The sequence below is a fragment of the Rutidosis leptorrhynchoides genome, chromosome 8 (genome assembly GCF_046630445.1).
Source record: "Rutidosis leptorrhynchoides isolate AG116_Rl617_1_P2 chromosome 8, CSIRO_AGI_Rlap_v1, whole genome shotgun sequence".
NCBI lineage: Eukaryota > Viridiplantae > Streptophyta > Magnoliopsida > Asterales > Asteraceae > Rutidosis > Rutidosis leptorrhynchoides.
The window spans coordinates 363,567,002-363,592,626 of NC_092340.1; positions in this window are offsets into that span (position 1 = coordinate 363,567,002).

The following is a 25,625-nucleotide window of genomic DNA, read 5'->3' on the forward strand; positions in this document are numbered from 1 at the left end:
CCAATTATGGTACAAAGCCCAATTACCCAATTTTAGTAATTAGCCCAACATCATGATTACTTCGTTTTAAATAAGCATAATAATAACTTAGCTACGAGACATTAAATTAAAAAGGTTGAACATAACTTACAATGATTAAAAATAGCGTAGCGTTACACGGACAGAATTTCGACTTACACCCTTACAACATTCGCTAACATACACTTATTATTAGGATTAAAATTAAAATTAAAATTAAAATATAAATATAAATATTACGTATATAGATAGAGAGATTGATATATATTGATATTTTTGCGATCAAACTGCGTTTGCTTTTATAGGCGGTTTCAGAATTTGGGGCACCACGACTCACGGCAATTTTTGCCTTCAAACTCCGCGAGTCGCGGAGTTTGATTTTCCAGCTCACCAACTTTGGAGTCTTTCTTTGCCGACGAATTTTTAATATATTATAATATTTAAATAATTATAAGAATTATTTAAATATTATATTATATTTATGTGCATAGTTGACTTGTAATTTTTAGTCCGTTGCGTCGAGCGTTGAGAGTTGACTCTGGTCCCGGTTCCGGATTTTCGAACGTCCTTGCGTACAATTTAATATCTTGTAGTTTGCGTTTTGAATCTTGTACTCTTGTAATTTCGAGACGTTTCTTATCAATAATTGGAACCTCTTTGATTGTATTTTGTACTTTTGAGCTTTTTGGTCGTTTGCGTCTTCAATTCGTCGAATCTATCTTTTATCTTCACCTTTTAATATTTAAACGAATATCACTTGTAAATAGAATAATTGCAACTAAAAGCTTGTCTTTCTTGGGGAATAATGCTATGAAATATATGTTCGTTTTTAGCATTATCAGGGTGACACAAAACCATAAGTTTTGAGCTAAAATTTTCAAATCTGAAACCCACAAAAAAATAATTTGCAAACACCGGTGAAGGGTTATTCCGGAAAACTTATCTAGGGTAAAAGCTAGAATGAATTTTCAAAAGATCAAATGTTTTCATAAAGATCCAATTTCCTTAAAGGATCTAAATTTTCATAGTCATGTGGGACTGTAAACCACATTGTTACTATCATTGTTTATACCGCCGTATCAAAATCACTGATGTATAAAGTGTGAGAATAAAAAAAAGTGATTCGAGTGAAGTGTAATTTTATTTTAAGTTCTGTATTGCTTGAGGACAAACAACGTTCAAGTGTGGGGATATTTGATAGTGCTCCAAATGAACATATATTTAGGCACAATATCCTTTCAATATGTAAAGCTTTTAGTTACTATTGTTCTATTTTTATGTAATAATCGTTTAAATAAATAAGTGCGAAGACAAAAGAAGAAAACAACGATTTGAAGACGCAAACGACCAAAAAGCTCAAAAGTACAAAGTACAATCCAAGTGGTTCAAATTATTGATAAGAAACGTCTCAAAAGTTACAAGAGTACAAGACGCAAAACGCAAAGTACAAGATATTAAATAGTACGCAAGGACGTTCGAAAATCCGGAACCGGGACCTGAGCCAACGATCAACGCGCGACGCAACGGAGCTAAAATTACAAGTCAACTATGCACAAGAATATAATATAATATTTAAATAATAATATAAATTATTTATATATTATATTAAATAACGTCGACAAACTAGCAAACAAAAAATATGTGAGCTGGATCTGACGGCCATGCGATCGCATGGAAAATAGGCATAAAACTCATGCGAGTGCATGAGCCCATGTGAGTGCATGAGATTTGCACTTAAATCTCATGCGACCGCATGAGTTACTGTAGCATGCCACATTCTATAAATTCAGCATTTTTCGGAAGAATTTTCACACCATTCATCAATCTCTCTCACTCTCATATATATAATTATATTTATATTTTAATTATAATTTTAATTTAAGTTTAATAATAATAAGGTTATGTTAGCAAATGTTTTAAGTGTGTAAGTCGAAATTTTGCCCGTGTAACGCTACGCGATAAATAATCACTGTAAGCTATGGTCTTCCTTTTTAAATTAATGTCTTGTAACTAAGTTATTATTATCATTATTTGAGCCGAAGTAATCGTGATGTTAGACTAAAATATTAAGACGGGGTTATTAGATTTTGTACCATAATTAAGGTTTGGACAAAAGACCGACACTTGTGGATATTGGACTATGACTATTAATAGATAGGGGGTATTGTCTAATTGAGCGACAACTCATTGGAACCTGTCGAACCTATCTTCAAATTAGTTAATCTAATAATTATTAAAATGATTATGTATGTCCTATTTAGTGACGTTTATACGACATCTTTTACGATCATTTAATTAATTATTCAGGTTGGGTAATTGATTATTCATTCTGATCAAGTGGGTAAATTAATATTCATATCTCATTAAAACAGGGGTGGATTACATACAAGTATAATTGGTGTAATTATTAACAAAGTAATAAAACCTTGAATTACGCACAGTCGATAACCTGGTGTAATTATTAAACAAAGTATTAAAACCTTGTTATAGTTCGAATCCCTAATTAGTTGGAATATTTGACTTCGGGAATAAGGTTAATTTGACGAGCATTTTATAATTATGACCGATGGACTATTATGGATAAAAACCAGATAGGTATCAAATAAATCCAGGACAAAGGACAATTAACCCAGATAAATAAATTAAAATCAAAACGTCAAACATCATGATTACGGAAGTTTAAATAAGCATAATACTTTTATTTCATATTTCATCGTACCTTTATTTACTGTCATTTTAATTACTACAATTTACTTTATCGCAATTTAAATTCTGTCATCTATATTATCGTCATTTATCTTTACGCTTTATTTAAAATCGACAAATCGATCATTAAACGGTAAAAACCCCCTTTTATAATAATATTACTATATATAATTATATATATTTTATACAAATATAGTTGTTAAAAATATAGCGTTAAACTTAGTCAGCTCCCTGTGGAACGAACCGGACTTACTAAAAACTACACTACTGTACGATTAGGTACACTGCCTATAAGTGTTGTAGCAAGGTTTAGGTATATCCCATTCAATAAATAAATAAATAACTTGTGTAAAATTGTATCGTATTTAATAGTATTTCGCAATAAAAATATAACGATGATTTGAAGACGCAAATGACCAAAAAGCTCAATTGTACAAAATACGATCCAAGTGGTTCTATTTATTGATGAGAAACGTCTAAAAATTACAAAGTACATGCCGCGGACACAAAGTACAAGATATCTACGCGTACGAAAGGACGTTCGAAAATCCAGAACCGGGACATGAACCAACTATCAACGCGCGACGCAACGGAGCTAAAATTACAAGTCAACTATGCACATAAATATAATATAATATATAAATAATTCTTAAAATTATATATATATATTATATTATATAATAAAACGTCGGCAAAACTAGAAAACAAAAGTAGGTGGCCTGATCCAGCTGGCCATGCGATCGCATGGCCAGGAAGACCATTTTTCATGCGGTCGCATGAAGCCAGAAATCTGGCCAGGTCCTATAAATTCAGCATTTTTCGACGAGTAAAACACACCTTTTTCTTTTCCTTCATATGCAACGTAAATATATATATATATATTTATAATATAATTTTAATTTTAAATTAATAATAATAAGGTTATTTTAAGAATATTTTTCGGGTTTTAAGTAAAAATTCTGTCCGTGCAACACTACGCGATTAATCACCACTGTAAGCTATGTTCTTCCTTTTTAAATTAATGTCTCTTAACTAAGTTATTATTATGCTTATTTGAGCCAAAGTAATCGTGATGTTAGACTAAATATTAAGACGGGTTATTAGATTTTGTACCATAATTAAGGTTTGGACAAAAGACCGACACTTGTGCACATTGGACTATGACTATTAATAGATATAGGGTATTGTCTAATTGAGCGACCATTCATTGGAACCTGTCGCACCTATCTTCAAATTAGTTAATCTAATAATTATTAAAATGATTATGTATGTTCTATTTAGTGACGTTTATACAACATCTTTTACGATCATTTAATTAATTATTCGGGTTGGGTAATTGATTATTCATTCTGATCAAGTGGGTAAATTAATATTCATATCTCATTAAAACAGGGGTAGATTACACACAAGGATAATTGATGTAATTGTTAACAAAGTATTAAAACCTTGGATTACACGCAGTCGATAACCTGGTGTAATTATTAACAAAGTATTCAAACCTTGTTACAGTTCGAATCCCTAATTAGTTGGAATATTTGACTTCGGGAATAAGGTTAATTTGAAGAGCATTTTATAATTATGACCGATGGACTATTATGGAAAAAAACCAGATAGGTATCAAATAAACCAGGACAAAGGACAATTAACCCAGGTAACAATTAATTAAAATCAAAACGTCAAACATCATGATTACGGAAGTTTAAATAAGCATAATACTTTTATTTCATATTTCATCGTACCTTTATTTACTGTCATTTTAATTATTGTAATTTACTTTATCGCAATTTAATTTCTGTCATTTATATTATCGTCATTTATCTTTACGCTTTATTTAAAATCGACAAACCGGTCATTAAACGGTAAATCCCCCTTTTATAATAATATTACTAATTATATAATTTTATATATTTTATACAAATATAGTTTATAAAAATATAGTATAATTTTATATATTTTATACAAATATAGTTTATAAAAATATAGTACGTATCACTAGCTCCCTGTGGAACGAACCGGACTTACTAAAAACTACACTACTTTACGAATAGGTACACTGCCTATAGTGTTGTAGCAAGGTTTAGGTATATCCACTCTATAAATAAATAAATAACTTGTGTAAAATTGTATCGTATTTAATAGTATTTCGCAATAAAAATATAACTATTTCGTACCCCTCTGCTTTAACATCAAGTTTTTGGCGCCGCTGCCGGGGACTCGGCGAAACGCTATATCTTTACGCTATATTTTAGTAAAACTATATTTTTGTAAAAATATATTATTTCTTATTTCATAAAAATATTTTGTATTTATAATAAGTGTTAAAAATAATTAAAAGAAAATATATATATATATATATATATATATATATATATATATATATATATATATATATATATATATATATATATATATATATTTAAGACTTTATTTATAAAATTAAAAAGTACTTTTATTTTTAAGATTTTAAAATATAAGCTAATTATATTTTATATAAATATTCTACAAAATTTTCTTTATTAAAATCAAAAATCAAATAAAAATATAATTTGGGCCGAAACTGGTACCAGCCCGAATCAGTTCTGGAATTCCTGGGCCATGCGATCGCATGACCCTAACGCTAAAAAATCATGCGGTCGCATGAGTCGACCTGACAGGCCACAAACCTGGTACGCATTTATGATGGTAGGGTTTATTAATATTTATTATTTATTAATTAGGGTTTAATTATTTATTATTAATTAGCTATTATTTAGTTTTAATAATAATTAGTAATTTTAAGTTTAATTATTATTTTTAATTATATAGTTTAATATTTTTATATAATATAAATATAAAAATAATATTTTTATAAAATTTGTATTTCTATCATTTTAATAATAAATTGTATATTTTAATCGTTTAATTTGTAATTTGTATATTTATCGTTCGTAATTAATTTTAAGATTAGTTTTTGCCGTAGTTATTTTTATTTTTAAATTTTTAGGCTAAAATCTCTTAAGTGCTTTTTCTTTAGATTAAGATTTAGGCGCTTTAGAAATTTGCGACGCCGTTTTAAGATTTTAGTACTTTTTAAGTAATTGCCGTTTTGGATATAGAATTCCTTTAAGTTTTAATACATTTAGACGCAACTTTTAATATTTAGTTTTTAGAATACTAAGTTTCGACGCTTATTTTCTTATTTTTATTTTTCGACTGTTTGTTTTTCGAAGCTAATTTTTCGACGTTTTTCGACGCGCTCTTTTTCTTTCTTATTTCTCGACGCTCTAGTTTTTAGGATATAGAATTTTCTATTTCTTCTCTACAACTTTAAAACGAAAAATTATTTTAAGCGGTTAAATTGATAGACATCCAAAATTTTATGGTTCGTAGTAATAGTTGGATTTGTTAGTGGCGAGTTGTGGGCTTCCGATTTAAAGGGTCCTGGCTACCTGCTGCATCTATTGGCTATTCGAAATGTGGGCAAAATCAGAAAAGTCTATTAATTTGATAACTTATATAATTTTTATCTTTATAACTAATATGATATTCAGTGAATGCACCGAGCAAAACGTTCACCACCTTTCATACGTTCTCCACCTGTAACCCGATCAAGACATCTAACTAATATTATCGCCGTTGATTTTTCTTTAGAATCATCATCTAGTCGACCAAGTACTCCAATTCAAATTTTTGATAATCCATTTTTTGAACCCGACCTCAAAATTGAGAACCCGGAGGATATTCAAGGACAATCCAGAGATCCTGAACCAATAATCATTCCTCCGGAACCACAAATTACTCATCCAGAGATTGTTGAGGAAGAAACCATTAAATCAAAATCCTCCAGTGATTCAGATTCAACAAATTCAATTTTGGAAGTAACGGAACCTCTAAGTATGGAAGACCGAATGAGAGCCGCACTGGCCAAGGTCACGCCATTATTAAGCCAGACATTAATGCGCCAGATTATGAAATCAAAGAACAAATCCTACACATGGTAACTAATCAATGCCAATATAGTGGTACGCCAAAAGAAGATCCAAACGAACATCTTCGAACTTTTAATAGGATTTGTACTCTATTCAAGATCAGAGAAGTTGAGGATGAATAGATCTATCTCATGTTGTTTCCCTGGACTTTAAAGGGAGAAGCCAAAGATTGGTTAGAATCGTTACCTGAAGGGGCGATTGATACATGGGATGTCTTAGTTGAAAATTTTCTTAAACAATTCTTTCCGGCATCTAAAGCCGTGAGACTTCAAGGAGAAACTGTTACGTTCGCGCAAAAGCCAAATGAAACTCTATATGAGGCGTGGACAAGATTCGGAAAGTTGTTGAGAGGATGTCCTCAACACGGTTTAGATACTTATCAAATAGTACAAATATTCTACCAAGGATGCAACGTTGCTACACGAAAAGACATCGACATAACAGCTGGTGGTTCCATTATGAAGAAAACCGCAACTGAAGCTTACAAAATTATTGATAACACAGCATCCCACTCACATGAGTGGCACCAGGAAAAAGACATCTTTCGTTCATCTAAAGAGGCTAGAGCCGATTCTAGCCATGACTTTGATTCCATTTCCGCAAAAATAGATGCTTTCGAAAGACGAATGGAAAAGATGACTAAATATATTCACGCAATACGAATCAGTTGTGAGCAATGCGGTTGACCACACTTAACAAAAGAATGTCACATCGAGCAAATGATGGAACAACATGAGAATGTTCCTACATGAACCAAAGGCAGGGAAATAATTATCAAAATAATTATCAACCGCTAAGGCCAAACTTCAATCGAAATTAAAATATTCTTTACAATTCAAATGGACCCAATAATAACTCGTATAACCAATAAGGTCCGAATAACCAACCAACTCAAAACAACACTTTCAATAAACAAAGACCTAGCTTGTATAAACCACCATAACAAACCGAAGAGAAAAAGCCAAATTTGGAAGAAATGATGGCAAAGCTAATGGAATCTCAAACACAATTTATTACATCTCAAACCCAAACGAATGAGAGGTTTGATCAGTCATTTAGAACTCAACAAGCTTCCATTTTGAATCTAGAAAAATACGTATGTACTCTTGCTAGCATGATGAGTGAGAGGGAACAAAGAAAGCTACCGAGTAATACTGAAGTAAATCCTCGGAATGAGAATGTTAATATGGTTTCAACGAATTCTGAAAAACCAGCATCAGAAAATGGGAAGGTTTTAGATGTGAGTAACAATGAAGAAGTTACAACACCACCACCACCCGAGTATGTAAATCCAGTGGTGGCACCATACAGACCACCCATCCCGTTTCCAAGAAAAGGAGTTGAGTATAAACAAGTAATAAGTAATAAAGTTTGTGATACCTCTGGAAAGAAGAAGAATAAGAAAGTACAAGAAATAAAAACCGTAAAGATAAACCCGGTGAAGACAGTTCCACCAAAAGTTCCACCCAGGTTGGGTGATCCGGGTGAATTTATTGTTCCTTGTCTACTTAGTGATTGTGTCATGTATGATGCACTAGCAGATTTAGGTGCGAGTGTGAGTGTTATGCCTCTTTCATTATATAAGAGATTAGGAGTAGGTGAGTTAAGTCTAACAGAGATGAGTGTCTGACTCTTTGATCAAACCATTAGGCACCCAGTTGAAATTGCTGACAACCTACCGTTCAAGTGGGTAATTTAACATTTCTAGTCGAATTTATTGTCATTGACATAGAAGAGGACCCAAACATTCCTCTAATTTTAGGTCAACCATTCTTAGCGTCCACCGGGGCGTTATTTGATGTAAGAAAGGGTAGAATGACACTTAGTAATGATGAAAAATCGATCACCTTTGTGAGCCGAAAGTCTAAATCTCCACCAACCAAAACTGTTGAACCAACAAAAACGATTGGTAAGAACCATGTTGTTTTACCAACTCCAAGGGTAGTGCTTAACAATAATAAAACGCCTAAGTGTGGGGAAGATGAAGTAACTCCTAATGATGACCTGAAAACAAAGAACCCCGTTGTTGATACAAAATTAAATAATCCCGTTATTAACAGTTCAATGAAGAAACTTATTAAACGGATTCGCGATGCTAGAACCAAGGGGAACTTTAAGTTATGTAACCGGTTACTATCCAATCTTTCGCCTAAAGAAAAGGTGAAACTAGTTGAATTTGTGGATATTACACAGGAATCTGACCAATGGCTTAAAGCAAAAGTCACAGATATGCAAGTTGATTTTGGTCCAAGAGAAATTGACGATGAAGTTAATCACAATTTCGACACCACAGCTACCTAAGTGTGGGGAGATTCAAATGTTCTAAAAAGAAAACGCTGTCTAGAGTTAGTTGTTATGTTCTCGTGTAGTTTCGAGAATGGAATCCAATTGGTCTTTTCCACTAGCAGACACTAAAGAATTAGTTTTCTTCCCCCATTCTGAATTTTTGTTTTGTAGGTTTTGTATTAAATTAATACGCATTTTTAAATTTAATTTTTGTGTGATTTTTAAAAAACAAAATTTACTTTATTTCATTAAGTTAAAAAAATGATTTTTAAAATTCGTCGTAAGTTAAAGACTAGATCATAGAATCGAAATTGCTTTACCCGAGGGCGGGGCGAAAAATTTTGTTATCATTCTTTTTAATTTTATTGATCTAAAGTATACCAAAAAAAAAAATTAAAAAAACCCAAAAATCTTTGCTTTTAAAACAATTGCTTTAAAAACGACAAATTTTAAATTTTGTCGAGGGACGGACTAGGTAAACATACCGAAACTACCTAAAGTAAAAGGAAACAAAAATTTTAAAAAATTATTCATTTAAATTGTTTTAATAAATAAAGGTTTATATATATATATATATATATATATATATATATATATATATATATATATATATATATTATATATATATGTTTTTAGTTTATCTTATGTACAAAATAGGGTAAAACAGCGCATTTTCAAAGACTGGCATAAAAGTTCAGCAAAAGCTACTAATTTTGATGACAAGACGTAAAATATCAAATGTAATATAAAATAATATGTTTGCAAACTCTGTATTTTTAATCACTTTTCTACACTAATTACCCTCATGAATTTATAATTATAGTCTGATTTCATGCAAATGAGGGCATTGCATGATCTCAAGTGTGGGGAAGGGTTATAAATTCTCTCGAGTTTACACTTAGTTTAATTGCCAAATTTTGTTAAAATTTGGAAAATTTTCAATTAAATAAATTCAAAATCATGTTTATACATATTTATGAACGATAAAACTAGGTGTTAATGCCGAAATTATTGTTACCTCGGAGAGAACATAAATGGAGAAACAACCCAAAATGCTTGAATTCATTTAAAATGAAATAGAAGATAATAAAAAGGTAAAGAAAAAAATAAATAAAAGCTAAGTGTGGGAAGAATTTATCAAGTTATTTAAAACACATATCACATATGTTTGTACAAGATTATTACAGGTACTTTTGTTTTGAACGATTTTAATCAATTTTACCTAATTTACTGTAATATATTTGAAAGAAAGATGGATCTGCACGATGAATCAATTTCATCATTAAAAGAAAGTAAAGTCTTCCGAAAAAGACACGCGCTTCTTGATTTAGGTCAGGAAGTTGTCGTCCAAACCAGCTGTAGGTTGACCAAAAATCTAGAAAATTCATCTCTAAAATCAGCAGAAAATCCACAGACCTCAGCATCAAACAGGGTCGCCATGTGGTCAGACTTATCCTAACCATGAGAGGATCTGTCTCGTAAAATGGGGAGGGCGCCGTGCAAATTAGCTTGATAAGACTAATGAATCTGACCCCCAGAAAGGATAATCTCCTTAAAGATTAAAAATCAGCATTTAAGCCTGATATTACTCAATCCTTGAGATTGACTTTAAAGATTGAGAATTACAAACTCATGGAATTCAATGATATCTAAACTCGAGCTTGAACGAGAACATATTTTGATCAAATTAAAACCGATTTGTTTTCTGAAAATCCATTTTCAATGAGTTCATTACCATTGAACGTAAAATCCTAGGAATTCACCTGGAATTCATTAGGTCACCTGAACCAAAACGGGTATCAATTGTAAGAACGGTGGTTGCATAGCATGGTCGAAGACAGGACCTTGTGCCAGACCGAAAAATTATAGGGTGATCTTTACTGTTGCTCCTACAAAGGATAGTAATTGCATCTGACACGTTGTAGACCATGAACATCTGCATGTCATTAGACATTGCCTTAACCGTTGCTTGTTCAATGCTTTCCTTTACAACCGGACGGTAGTTTACCAAAAGGTAATATACAGAGCAAGTATACTGGACATGTGCTTTCCTAATACAAGGTTAGCAAGTGGGTGACACAAAACCGCAAGTTTTGAGCTAAAATTTTAAAATCTGAAACCCACAAAAATATTTTGCAAACACCGGTGAAGGGTTATTCCGGAAAACTTATCTAGGGTAAAAGCTAGAATGAATTTTCAAAAGATCAAATGTTTTCATAAAGATCCAATTTCCTTAAAGGATCTAAATTTTCATAGTCATGTGGGACTGTAAACCACGTTGTTACTATCATTGTTTATACCGCCGTATTAAAATCACTGATGTATAAAGTGTGAGAATAAAAAAGTGATTCGAGTGAAGTGTGATTTTATTTTAAGTTCTGTATTGCTTGAGGACAAGCAACGCTCAAGTGTGGGGATATTTGATAGTGCTCCAAATGAACATATATTTAGGCACAATATCCTTCCAATATGTAAAGCTTTTCGTTGCAATTATTCTATTTTTATGTAATATTCGTTTAAATAAATAAGTGCGAAGATAAAAGAAGAAAACGACGATTTGAAGACGCAAATGACCAAAAAGCTCAATTGTACAAAATACGATCCAAGTGGTTCTATTTATTGATGAGAAACATCTAAAAATTACAAGAGTACATGCCGCGGAACACAAAGTACAAGATATCTACGCGTACGAAAGGACGTTCAAAAATCCGAAATCGGGACATGAACCAACTATCAACGCGCGACGCAACGGAGCTAAAATTACAAGTCAACTATACACATAAATATAATATAATATATAAATAATTCTTAAAATTATATATATATTATATTATATAATAAAACGTCTGCAAAACTAGAAAACAAAAGTAGGTGGCCTGATCCAGCTGGCCATGCGATCGCATGGCCAGGAAGACCATTTTTCATGTGGTCGCATGAAGCCAAAAATCTGGCCAGGTCCTATAAATTCAGCATTGTTCGACGAGTAAAACACACATTTTTCTTTTCCTTCATATGTAACGTGTATATATATATATATATATATATATATATATATTTATAATATAATTTTAATTTTAAATTAATAATAATAAGGTTATTTTAAGAATGTTTTACGGGTTTTAAGTCGAAATTCTGTCCGTGCAACACTACGCGATTAATCACCACTGTAAGCTATGTTCTTCCTTTTTAAATTAATATCTCGTAACTAAGTTATTATTATGCTTATTTGAGCCAAAGTAATCGTGATGTTAGACTAAATATTAAGACGGGTTATTAGATTTTGTACCATAATTAAGGTTTGGACAAAAGACCGACACTTGTGGACATTGGACTATGACTATTAATAGATAGGGGGTATTGTCTAATTGAGCGACCATTCATTGGAACCTATCGCACCTATCTTCAAATTAGTTAATCTAATAATTATTAAAATGATTATGTATGTTCTATTTAGTGACATTTATACAACATCTTTTACGATCATTTAATTAATTTTTCGGGTTGGGTAATTGATTATTCATTCTGATCAAGTGGGTAAATTAATATTCATATCTCATTAAAACAGGGGTGGATTACATACAAGGATAATTGATGTAATTGTTAACAAAGTATTAAAACCTTGGATTACACACAGTCGATAATCTGGTGTAATTATTAACAAAGTATTAAAACTTTATTACAGTTCGAATCCCTAATTAGTTGGAATATTTAACTTCGGGAATAAGGTTAATTTGAAGAGCATTTTATAATTATGATCGATGGACTATTATGGACAAAAACCAGATAGGTATCAAATAAACCAGGACAAAGGACAATTAACCCAGGTAACAATTAATTAAAATCAAAACGTCAAACATCATGATTACGAAAGTTTAAATAAGCATAATACTTTTATTTCATATTTCATCGTACCTTTATTTACTGTCATTTTAATTACTGTAATTTACTTTATCGCAATTTAATTTCTGTCATTTATATTATCGTCATTTATCTTTACGCTTTATTTAAAATCGACAAACCGGTCATTAAACGGTAAACCCCCCTTTTATAATAATATTACTACTTATATAATTATATATATTTTATACAAATATAGTTTATAAAATATAGTACGTATCACTAGCTCCCTGTGGAACGAACCGGACTTACTAAAAACTACATTACTTTACGATTAGGTACACTGCCTATAGTGTTGTAGCAAGGTTTAGGTATATCCACTCTATAAATAAATAAATAACTTGTGTAAAATTGTATCGTATTTAATATTATTTCGCAATAAAAATATAATTATTTCGTACCCCTCTGCTTTAACATCAATATGATTGATAATTCATTATTAATTAATAATACTTATATGAATTAAAATTTATTATTAATTAATAATACTTATATTATGACTAATATTTAATTAATTAATTAAATACTTATGTTATATTAATTATATTATTTAAACTTATGTTAACTTTAATAATTCAATTTAATTTAATTAAACTTATGTTATGACATAATTATACATATATGACTTTAATTAACATTATAACCTATATTATTAATATAACTTATACTTTTAAAATTAATGTTGACTATGTTTGACCAAGGTTGACTTTTGAGTTGACTTTCGGTTTACTTTGACTTTCAGTTGACTTTTGTTGACTTTCTAATTAAGGAAACTTTCTTAACTTATAAACTTTCCAAAATAGCAACTTTCTAAATAATGAAACTTTCCTAAAATAGAAACTTTTCAAAAATAGAAATAGAAACTTTCCTAAAATAGAAACTTTCCAAAAATAGAAACTCTCCTAAAATAGAAACTTTTCAAAAATGGAAAGCTGCTAAAAATAGAAAGTGTGTGTCCGTACGTTGTTCCGATCAAACCGATGCTTATTGAGTGTTGTTCTTTGTCTACTTGCAATATGTACAATAGCTATCATACTAAGGCTTGACCTAAGTTAGTTATTTATATCGACCTGTTTTATTTATAGGTCAGCGTTGTGATCATCCCTGATCACTTTACTTCATTTGCTATTCGCATTTTTGTGTGGTTACTTCGTTTACTTTAAGGTGAGTTATAGTCCTGTTTTTACATACTTTTCAAAGTATATTTTTGGGATTTGATTACATGCATTTTATTTTACGTTTAGACACAAGTGGCAATTAAATTAAATTATTCATTATGAGTTGAACAAAAATATTCCCTAGTCTGGTAACTGTAATCACTGGTTTCTACTGGTGAACGCGAATCCTACGGATAGATCTATCGGGTTTGACAACCCCATTTCGAGCTAGTAGCGCTAGCAATTTATAATCGGAATGTTTAGTACTTCGTATTTAATTGAAGATACACATGTTCAGTGTATATTATTATTGTGTTTGACAAGGGTAAATAAAGGGTTAAGTGGTTACCAGGTGGCTCATTGATAATGGAATAATGTTTTATGTTTTCTAACATTTTAAATCTTGTGGTCTAAAGCTTATACGTTTATTTAAACCTATAATTCACTCAACATTTTTGTTGACAGTTTACTCGTATGTTTTCACAGGTACTTGAGTTTGTTTGATGCTTCCGCCGTGTTAGAAGAGTCTGCATGCATTTTGGCAGATTTTGTTAAACATTTATGATACTCTGAACCTGCATTCTATTTTTGAATAATTTAAACTTGTAGGTTTTGTTGACAATGTTTTAATGTCAACTTTGGTTATTATTATGGTGGGTTACTTAAACTACACATCTTTGGTATATTTCCTCTTTGTGAAACTTTTGAAATAAAAGAATGCAACGTTGTTTATTAAATTCATTTAAGTTCGATCAAGCTGTGGGACCAAGTGACGGAGCCGTTAAGTGTACTGATGGGGCCATCACATCATATTAAATGAATATTGAAATGGACGGATACTTTTAAAAAATATATATGAATATGGATGTAGATGACAAAAATTACTATTTTTAATCTTCTTAGAATTTTATTTGAGCAAACTCGTAATTTTATGAGTTACAAAACTATTTCACAAAGTTCGCATAGCAAAACGTTTTCTTACTATTAGAATAACTTCTGTAATAGGTTTTAGATAGAACCATATTTGGCTGGGTAACTTTAAAAAGCTCAATAGGTTTTGAGTATATTATTGTTTGTTTCTTTCACGGTTTTAGTTATTGTTTAGTTCGAGGCTCGGTAGTAGATAGTGTTAGTATTGTTTTTTGCACTTTCTAGGTTTGAGTCTATGCTTACGCTTTGTTTTTTCCGGTGGAGAACGTTTTCTTTTAGAAAACGTTTTTGTTTATATACGAGATTGCGTTATTTTAACAAAGAAAAAAAAAACTTTATAATGTCAAAAACTTACTATGTTGTAACGTATAAGTAACTTACTACTCTCTATCTGACTTTTTATTTTTTAAAGTGTAATATCTTTAGATATTTTGGAAAAAAAAAATTATCATTGAAATCAAAATTCCTAAAACGGACTTTGAAAAATAGCTTCACTATTAAAGATGATCTAACATTATTATTATTATTATTATTATTATTATTATTATTATTATTATTATTATTATTATTATTATTATTATTATTATTATAAACTTAAAAGTTTTAAAACTTACAAAAAATTAGTGGGAAGCCTAGAGACAATCTGGGGCCCCACACCTCTAGCAATAGCAAAACCTATCATAGTAAAAATATGAGCAGCAGCACCGGCACCAATATCTTGCGCCATCGAACTCTTCTGAACCCGCTTTAGCAAAGAAACAGCCTCCTTCTCTAATTCCCAAAGGGAAGAAAATGAGAAAGGAATGAAACCATAACCAATCGCCAGACAACTAGATTCGTACTTGACCCGCTTCCGACGAGCCGCATCAATCACAGCACGTCCAGGGACAAAGTCAGAAAGCCCAGACTGTGTCAAAGGAGAAGACCCTGTCAAGTCAACACAAACATCGCGACCACAATCCCAGGAATAAAGTAACACATCTGCAGGTCTGAGGGCCCTGTAGTTCCCTCCAGACAACCCAATGTCAACCTCCTTTCTCGCTGAAATCCCAGATCGATAACAAACATCAACAAGGGAATTCCGGACAATATTATGTCGATGCTTAATACCCACCATACCAGCACAAGACACCGCGTGATCCCCGAAAATATCCCCAGTAAAAACCCTTGAAAAGGCAGAGCATGCCGTCGAGATAGAGAACAATAGAACACCTAACCGGTAGCACAACACACATCGGTAAGTCTTTGCGTTCATCGTCTGACCCAACCCCAAAATAGGGACTGCCCTTGGCCAAAATAGGGACTGCCCTTATTATTATTATTATTATTATTATTATTATTATTATTATTTCTGTTAATTAAAACTAAAGTGAAAATATTATGAAATTTGAAACAAAAAAGATGAATGTGAACATGGTACTATGAAGGGCTATTATTTTCACTTTGTTGACCAGTTAATTTTTCTAAGAACTTTTTTAAATGTTGTTAACAAACTACTCTGTATAAAAATATTTTTTAGTTAAATAAATGTCATTTTAAAGTTAATAATTTAAATTTATCGTTATGTACAATACCTTTTTACATATTAACGAAATGTCATTTTTATAGATCTAACTTTATTCAATACTCGTTGTAATCTAAAAAAAAAAAAGTTTTAGTGAAGAGTAACACTATCTTTTAAATCGTACATTCTGATCTCTTCTATCTAATACGGAGTATATAACTAAACATAATCATGTTTTAGTTGAAAGTACAAAGTGAGCAAAAGATTTGAAACTGATCAAATGAAAAGCTGAGCTATAAATTGGAGACGAAAAGAGTTATGTTATACGGAGTATTAGATACGAACTATGTTTTTGTTTTATTAGTCATATTAGTTTTATTAGCTCGCGCATTGCACGACAGTTGTATAAATTAGCATTCGATAATGTTAGTATTATTACTTATCAAATATATGATACAATTACAATGAAAAATCCATTAATTACGGATAACATTTTTATCGAAAGCATTATTATTAAATGTTAACGATAAGATTATGAGCCCATATGTTGAAACCATTTTAACTTCAATTGATAAATTAAATCGATAAAACACCAAACATTAGCTCGTAAAAACAAGACGTCCGATTTAGTTCAACCAATGACTCTAGCCGTATGAAAGCGAAACTCTAACTGATGAGTTAATCTTGGTTAGAGAAAGTTTCTGCGGCATAAACTCATGGCTTGGATAAAAAGCTACTAGTTCCTCATATACTCCATATTAAACAAATACTTAATTAAATATAATAATGATCATGGAACATAATGAACATGTTGAACATCTAATTATATAATATAATGATTTCAGCCTTCTCAATGAACGAGTTAAAATTCCGTCGCTGCATGAAAGTCACTTATGTCGTTCGAGTGAGATTCAATGTCATTTTGAGTTTAGAGTTATTTTTACGTAATAACTTAAGATACATTTTGTTTTGTAAGCCCTTAAGGCTATACTTAAGAAAAAATTTCAAGCTTTGATGATTGTACATTATAAGTAGTGGGGTGGTTATTTGAGGTGGTTTTGAGTTATGTACAAAAAAATTATGCATGTCCAAATGTCTTAAGCATAGCCCTAAGGGCTATGTTTAGAAAAATCCTTTTTATTTTCAAACCTTTTAGGGTATATTTCTTATTCCTATTAGCAAAAACTTTTTTTTTTAACTTTTGATTTTGTACCGGATCAATCATCAGTATACATATTATAACACTAAATCTTAAAAATAATGTTTAGTAAATATAGCGAAATCATCTATTGCTGCAAACGATTTTTCACTACAATGCACGAGTCATCGATCTGATCGTAAACATACTATTAGATGAAGCTTTTGATGACGTATCTATTTGAAGGCATGTTGTTTCCCAGTGTTTCACTCAATGGAATTTTTATAAATTTTTATAAATAAGGCATTTCATCATTTTATTTCCGTTTAAATAAAAGTTTTCCATTTAGTACAATTAACTTGAGATTTCGACTAGGACAAGTAATTAAGGATATTCCTCAAAAAAATATTGGATTATAGTATTGGGATGGAAGAAATACAATTGTATATATATAAGTTTTAAATTAATTTGAAACATATCAAAAAGAAATATTGGACAACTAAATCGGAATGGAAGGAGTTACGTATAAGATTTAACATATTTGTTATATGTTCAAACAAATACATGCAAATGTATAATTAGATTTTTTATCAATGCAACATAAAAATAGTAAAATAAGTAAAATTTCGGATGGTTATAAAAATTAATTATTTCAAAATATACATGTTACACCAGATATTACAAACACTATCAAACGTTTTGCACCAAATTGATTGATCGTGTTTTGTAAAAAATTAATTGATCGTATATGTAAATACTACGTTACACTGTTTTTACAATCATCTAATATAACGTATATAATAAACAACGCGCTTTCATAAATTTCCTAAATCAGTACCATAATAGCATTACCGTTGCAACACACGGATTCCTACGTCACTCGTGAAAGACGAAGGATCAAAAATATTTTTGTTTGATAAATTAACTTTTTGGTAGAAAACAAAATTTGTATAAATTATAATCGATAAACGATCTTATTGGTTACAAATTGATTCAGGACGTAACACATTTGATTAATTAGATCCAAACGATATATTTATATCAACTTATTAAATTAGACTAGCTATATAACCAAATGCTAAGCATACATCTTGAGTGCGTTAATATTATGACGATTAATACAGCAACAACAACAACAACAACAACAACAACAACAACAACAACAACAACAACAACAACAACAACAACAACAACAACAACAACAACAAAATTCAATCTCACAAAAGTGAGGTATGGGAGAGGTAAGATGTAGACAATACTTCCCTTATCCTAGAAGAATAAAGAGAAGTCATTTATCCCTTCATAGTGAAACTCCTCAAGAGTAGATAAACCCTTCTCTCTCAAAGTTCTATGGATAGGGATATTGCTTTCGAATGAACCTCCGGCCAATAAGTAGGTTAAAAAAAGGTGTCAGACGCTATGAAAATGGTAGAATCAAATTTTCATGGATTTATTACTAATATTTTGCCTTTTGTCCTTTGAACAGAAATGATTAATTTTTTGTTGGTTATGACATTTGTCCTTTGGCATGGAAATTTTTTTCGAACTACCTGCTTAAAATGAAAGGTGTGTCGGTTGATGGTGTTTCTTCGAATAGCATAAAGAGTTTGCTAGGTGTTTTGGTGTTCTCTGCATTGCTAATTTCTCACAAAGTCTTTTGCAATTGGAATCACTTTGTATTTTCATTAAGACGACTATTCCCGAACACATTCATGGGTTTGTTAAGGCTATCAAGAATGATGTGATTCGTGAGGTCATAAATTTATGGGCTCGCAGGATGATTCAACTTCGAAGGCTTCGTTTGTTTCTTCTAGATTGCGTGTAATGTCGGACCTTGGATCGGATCTTCGGCTCATGTTATTTCGTACTTGTGGCTTGTTGGTTCTTCTTGAAATGCACCGTTCATATACAATATAAACGATTCACAATAGTTGATTACATCGCGAGGTAATTGACCTCTATATGATACATTTTACAAACATTGCATTCGTTTTTAAAAGACAAACTTTCTTTACATCGAAAGTTGACGGCAAACATACTATTTCATAATACCTCCAACTATAATTGACTTAATAATAATCTTGATGAACTCGACGACTCGAATGCAACGTCTTTTGAAATATGTCATGAATGAATCCAAGTAATATCTCTAATATGAGCAAATGCACAGCGGAAGATTTCTTTCATACCTGAGAATAAACATGCTTTCAAGTGTCAACCAAAAGGTTGGTGAGTTCATAGGTTTATCATAAAACAATAAAATTCATCATTTTGATAGACCACAAGATTTAAATCCTGCATGGTACAAATGGGCCCGAATCTTATACCCACCCGTAATGTACATGCGATATCTTTTAAATACAGTACACCTTTCTCGTGTACGAAATCATCTTTCATAAATCTTAGTAACCGTACACATATCTTGTGCACAAAAATAACATACACATAACCTGTGTATAAAATCATTCTCTCGATACATAACATTCACTTTTCATTGTTATCATAGCTTGACTTGGTAACCGACCTTAACATATAATGAGCATAATAATATCCCCAAAACATAACATCTCGTCTGTATAATAATCATATAAACTTCGAAGTACTAAACACCACGCCCACTAGCCCTTCCGTCTAATGAACATTCTGGGTGTGGGTGTTAAACCCGGTAGCTACCTTTAGGATTCGCGTCAATTAGGCGTGCACTAATTCTCAAAATTAGTGATGTTCCCTAATTCTTAGGTTACCAAGCAATAATAATCAGGGGAAAAATATTCATATCAATTGTGGCAATTATCACGTCCACATAATACAATGGTGGCAATTATCACGTCCACATAATTCATTCGAGAAATGTTTTGCTTGTGTCTATCTCGTCAAACATTTATAAAAGCATTTTATGTATTCGCAGTTCAAAATGTATTTCAAAAGCATTTAATAAAGCAATTGTAAAAGTAGCGCATGTATTCTCAGTTCTAAAAATGTAAAGAGTAAAAGGGAATCAAATGAACTCACGCATATAAATATTGTAAAACAGTTAATAAAGCATTTGCATGTATTCTCAGCCCAAAAATGTAATGAGTAAAAAGGGAGCAAATGAACTCACTATACTGTATTTTGTAGTAAAAATACATATGACGTCATTGGTTAATTGTAGGGTTGGTCTCGGATTCACGAACATATATCATTTATATATATATTAACACATATAATGGTAATCGAACAATTTATGTATTATTAGTGATTTATTTGTTATTTTAATATTTTATATGTTTCATTAATATTTTAATTAACTATATTTATCTTATATAACTTAGATAAATAATTAGTATTTATTATAAAAATATTAATATAGTTATGTTATATAGTTGTGTTATATGTATTAAATAAATTTTTACATAACTAATATTTATTTGATCAAATAATAATAAAAAGTTGTATCTTTATATAATAATAATAATAATAATAATAATAATAATAATAATAATAATAATAATAATAATAATAATAATAATAATAATAATAATAATAATAATAATAATAATAATAGTAATAATAATAATAGTAATAATAATAATAATAATAATAATAATAATAATAACAATAATAATAATAATAATAATAATAATAATAATAATAATAATAATAATAATAATAATAATAATAATAATAATAGAAGTTCTACCTTAAAAAGAAAAAGGCTTCAATTATGCCCCTGCCAGGGATCGAACCCGCGACCCCTTGCTAACCCACAAACTCTCCTCACCATTTAGCCAATTCAATTTTTCTGTTTTAAATGCCCTCGTATAAATATATAACCCGTATTCTAACAGCTTCCATCTTCCTCATCGTCCTTTATTTTCATCTTGTAAATCATCCCCATCATTATATAACTTCATCATCGTCATACTCAGTTAGTATCATCATCATCAAACATTATGATTATTATAATCATAATCATAATCATTCTTTATCAAATATCATAACCATTATCATAATCATTACCTTCATGCTTCATATCATTATCTATCATATTAAACTTGGATTCCTTTTAACATTACTATCAACTTCATCGAGCAGTAATAGGATTGGGAACAAGAGGAGAAACTGAGAAGAATCCGAAAAAGAAAAGACACTCGGCTTATACTCTCACCACTTGATTTCGTTCGGCCCACCAGGAAGAGAAAAGATTCGGCCCAAATAATCATCCCAGTCCAGCTACAATTCTGTTATCGGCCCAAAATTTAACCAAGTCTCCATCCAGCAGTCCGTTTTCCATGACCTAGGACTAGTACGTATTACTCCTTCCATTTAGATAATAGAGAGATTTTCTTCAATGATTCAAGTGGGGTAATTACTTTAATAATTTTGTCGGCCAGAGGGATTTTTAAAAGCATATAACTTACGTGTGTGTGTTTTGTTCAAGGCTGGATATCTTTATATATATGTGTCCCACATTCTCAATTCTCATACCAAATGGGGTTTTCGATAAAGGCTGTATTAGTTGTTCTCCATCTGTGAAAAAAAAAATATATATATAGCAAGGGTGGTTGCAACAGATGTACTAGCAGGTTTAATAAGGGTGTGAAGTGGTGGTTGATGGTAATCAAGTGTAAGACCCAAATAATTATCTTACTTACTTGTGTATTATGGTGTTCAAGGGTGTGGGTTTTATTGTATATAAATTAAAATGCAAAAGAAACTGTTTCAGTAGGATCGCGCGCCGCGCGGGTTTGGGGCGCGCCGCGCCATTTGGCGCTGACAGAATCCTTTGTTTTAATTGGTTTAAATGAAGGGTATTTGGGTAATTTCACTTGGGGCCGGATTTGTGAGCCATATTAGCTGGTTTGGATCAGTTTTGGATCATTTTCACATCCATTCATCACTCCCAACTATCTAGAGAGAGAGAGAGAGAGAGAGAGATTCTAGAGAGAGATTTGGGGTTTTGGAGAAGAAGGAGGCCGAATTGATCAAAAGCTCGAGTTCTAAAGTTGTTCCTTTCGTTCCTAGCTACGTTGTGGTGGTATTGGTAAGCTCAAACTCCGAATTTCATCTATTTGATTTTATATTTAAGTTAGGGTTTGAGTTAGTTTGATGAAAAACCCTTTTAGATGATGAAATGGGTTTAGTGATGCTAGTAATTGGGTTTATTGTTAATTGTTGGTGGATTTTGGGTTGGTGAACTAATTGGCCATGTTTAGGACTTGAAATTGAGTTTAATCACTTAAGTTAGTGATTATGGAAGTATTGAAACCCATTTAAGGTTATTTGGTTGACTAATTGTGACTTTGGGTCAAATTAGGGTTTGGTGGTGATTATGACCCATTTGGCGATTTAATGAGGTTTATAAACTTAAAATGGATTAAGTTGAAGTATTAAACCAAGTTAAATGTGTTTTGGTGTTAAAACTTGTAAATGGTGAGATTTTGACTTAATGGGTCAAAACTAGGGTTTTAGTGTCAAAATGGGTATGACGCGTGTTTAATACTTGAGTTCGGGTTTAATTGGCATATTAGGACCATTCTCACTTGTGTTAGTGATTATTGGTTAGTTTTGGGCACGGTTTGTGCTTGGAAGTGCATTTGGGTCGAAATTGCACTAAGTGACGAATTGGGTTGATTTGTAAATCCACTCTAAGTGTATTGTTGTAATTGTGATAATGGAATAGGTACTTTCCATTGGCGAGTTGCGGATTACTTGGAAGCATTCTTCAAGACTTCAAGGTGAGTGATAATATCTTATGTGCATATGTATGTGTAGGATGGGTGCGGGTCGGGTGAAGTGATTCTCGGCTATAGAGCTCACTTCACATATAGATAGATTTGATGGACTTTTGTATGAGTCCAATTGGCACGGTTGTGCGTTTTGGTTGACTATCTTTGGCGAAGTACGCGTTCGCGTGTACATTATCACACGTGGTTGTGATGTGGTTGATATAACCCCAATGGCTAAGGGTATAATATTGAGAAGTGAATCGCGTGTGTATTCGGATTCACGATGATGCGTGTGGTTTCAGTCATCTTATTGTATTGTGGAAATGAATCTCGTGTAGTTCGGATTCATGGTGACCCGTGTAGTTCGGTCATCTTATTGAGGTAGTAATCTCGTGTGGTTTCGGATTACTAAGGCTCGTGTAGTTCGGCCAACCTCGATGTTGTGAAGATAGTAATCTCGTGTGGTTTCGGATTACTAAGGCTCGTGTAGTTCGGCCAATCTTCATTGTGGTATTTGGTTCTCGGTATTGGGTTAAGGTGTTAACCTTGTTCGTTTATATTGTTATATATTAATGTATTGTTGTGTTGTAGCTAACCCTCCGGGTGTAGCTATTTGGCGTTGTTCACATCGTCGTTGGTGAACTTATATTGTTGTTGTATCTTTAGCTCGTTGCTTAGAGATCGTACGGTATGCTTAGTGTAGTGCCTTATATGGATGCCTAGGTATGCGGTATTGTTATTTTGTGGCGTGTCCATTTTATACATATATATGTATGTAGTATATTATCATTCACTAAGCGTTAGCTTACCCTCTTGTTGTTGACTCTTTTTATAGATTGCATGCGGATGGTGGCTCGGGAAAGCGCGAGGATTAGAGGACTTGCATAGTTTGCGTTGAAGGCTTGCTTTTGGATTTATTAGGATTGGGTAGCGTATCCCCAATCGCCATGCTCGGCTTTATTTTGTATTAAAAGTCTTATGGTCGAAAATTGTATTTTGATACTTAAAGGGTAATTTGGGTCGATGTGGGCCCCGCTTCGTAAACATAATTTTATTAATAGAACGTGCTAGTTTTTATATATGGAACATGGGGTTAAAAGCGTTACGCCTAAATATGTCGGGAACTAGTCAAACATTTTCGCGTTTAAGGACTTTCCGGACAGACAGGTTTGGCGCGCCGCGCACCCCTGGTGGCGCGCCGCGCCAGGTGGCAGTTCAGCAAATTTTTTTTTATTTTGTAATTTTACACGGTTTAATCGCGGGTTGGTTTGGGTTGTTACAAGTGGTATCAGAGCATGGTCTAAGGGATTTAGGTGACTTGAGATAGGTGCCTAGACTTAGACTTGTGTGTGCTTAAATTGTTGCGGGACTTGTAGGATTACGGGTCGGAATGGGTTTGGTTAGTGCCTTGGCTATAGGTTGACTAACGTTTATATTAGTAATGCGGATATTATTAATATGTTGTTGTGTTGTGATAATAATTCTCGCGTGTGTTTGTACCGCGTAGAATTTTGGTTGTGTTTGTGTATATCATCGAGCGAGACGGTCGTTGTACTAACGAGTCGATGCGGCATGTGTGCGTAATAAGAACTTGCAAACCTTATTACGGGTGCAAATCGTGTCTAACAAGCGATGTACGATGAGTGTTTAGCAAGATGGGGCTGTGTCGTGCGTACGGTTTTACACGTTCGTGGACTAATCGTTTTGCATTCTTTAGAATGACGACGCGAAACGAGACCGAGGCGAATGACGTGGAGTTTAACACTAGAGTTGCGGCCGCCGTTGCGGAGCAAATGGGTGCGTTAGAAGAAAGAATGGAAAGGAGGTATTCCGAACTTCAAAGTAGTGGTGAAATGGAGCGTTATCTTAAGAGCTGCATGAGGACTAAACCCCCGATGTATGACGGAAAGCCGGATCCTTTGGTAAGCACAACTTGGATTTCAGACGTCGAAGGGTGTTTCCGTACTATTGATTGCCCTCCCGAGAGAAAGACGAGACTCGCTACGAGTTTGTTGCGGGGTAGGGCAAGGGATTGGTTGGATGGTAAGATTGATCTTGTCGGTGGCGAGACGTTTATGGCTTTATCGTGGGACGACTTTAAGGAGGAATTCTTCGAGGAGTTCCGGACTTCGGCCGATTTGTGGGAATTGCGTAATGAGTTGCGAAATTTGCGACAAGGATCTATGGATTTGAGTACTCTCAAGACGACCTTTATGGCAAAGGCTCGTTTTTGTCCGGAGTATTTGGGGAATGATCGTTTGTTGATGGGAGATTTCTATCGGACCTTGAATGATGACTTGAAAAGTAAAA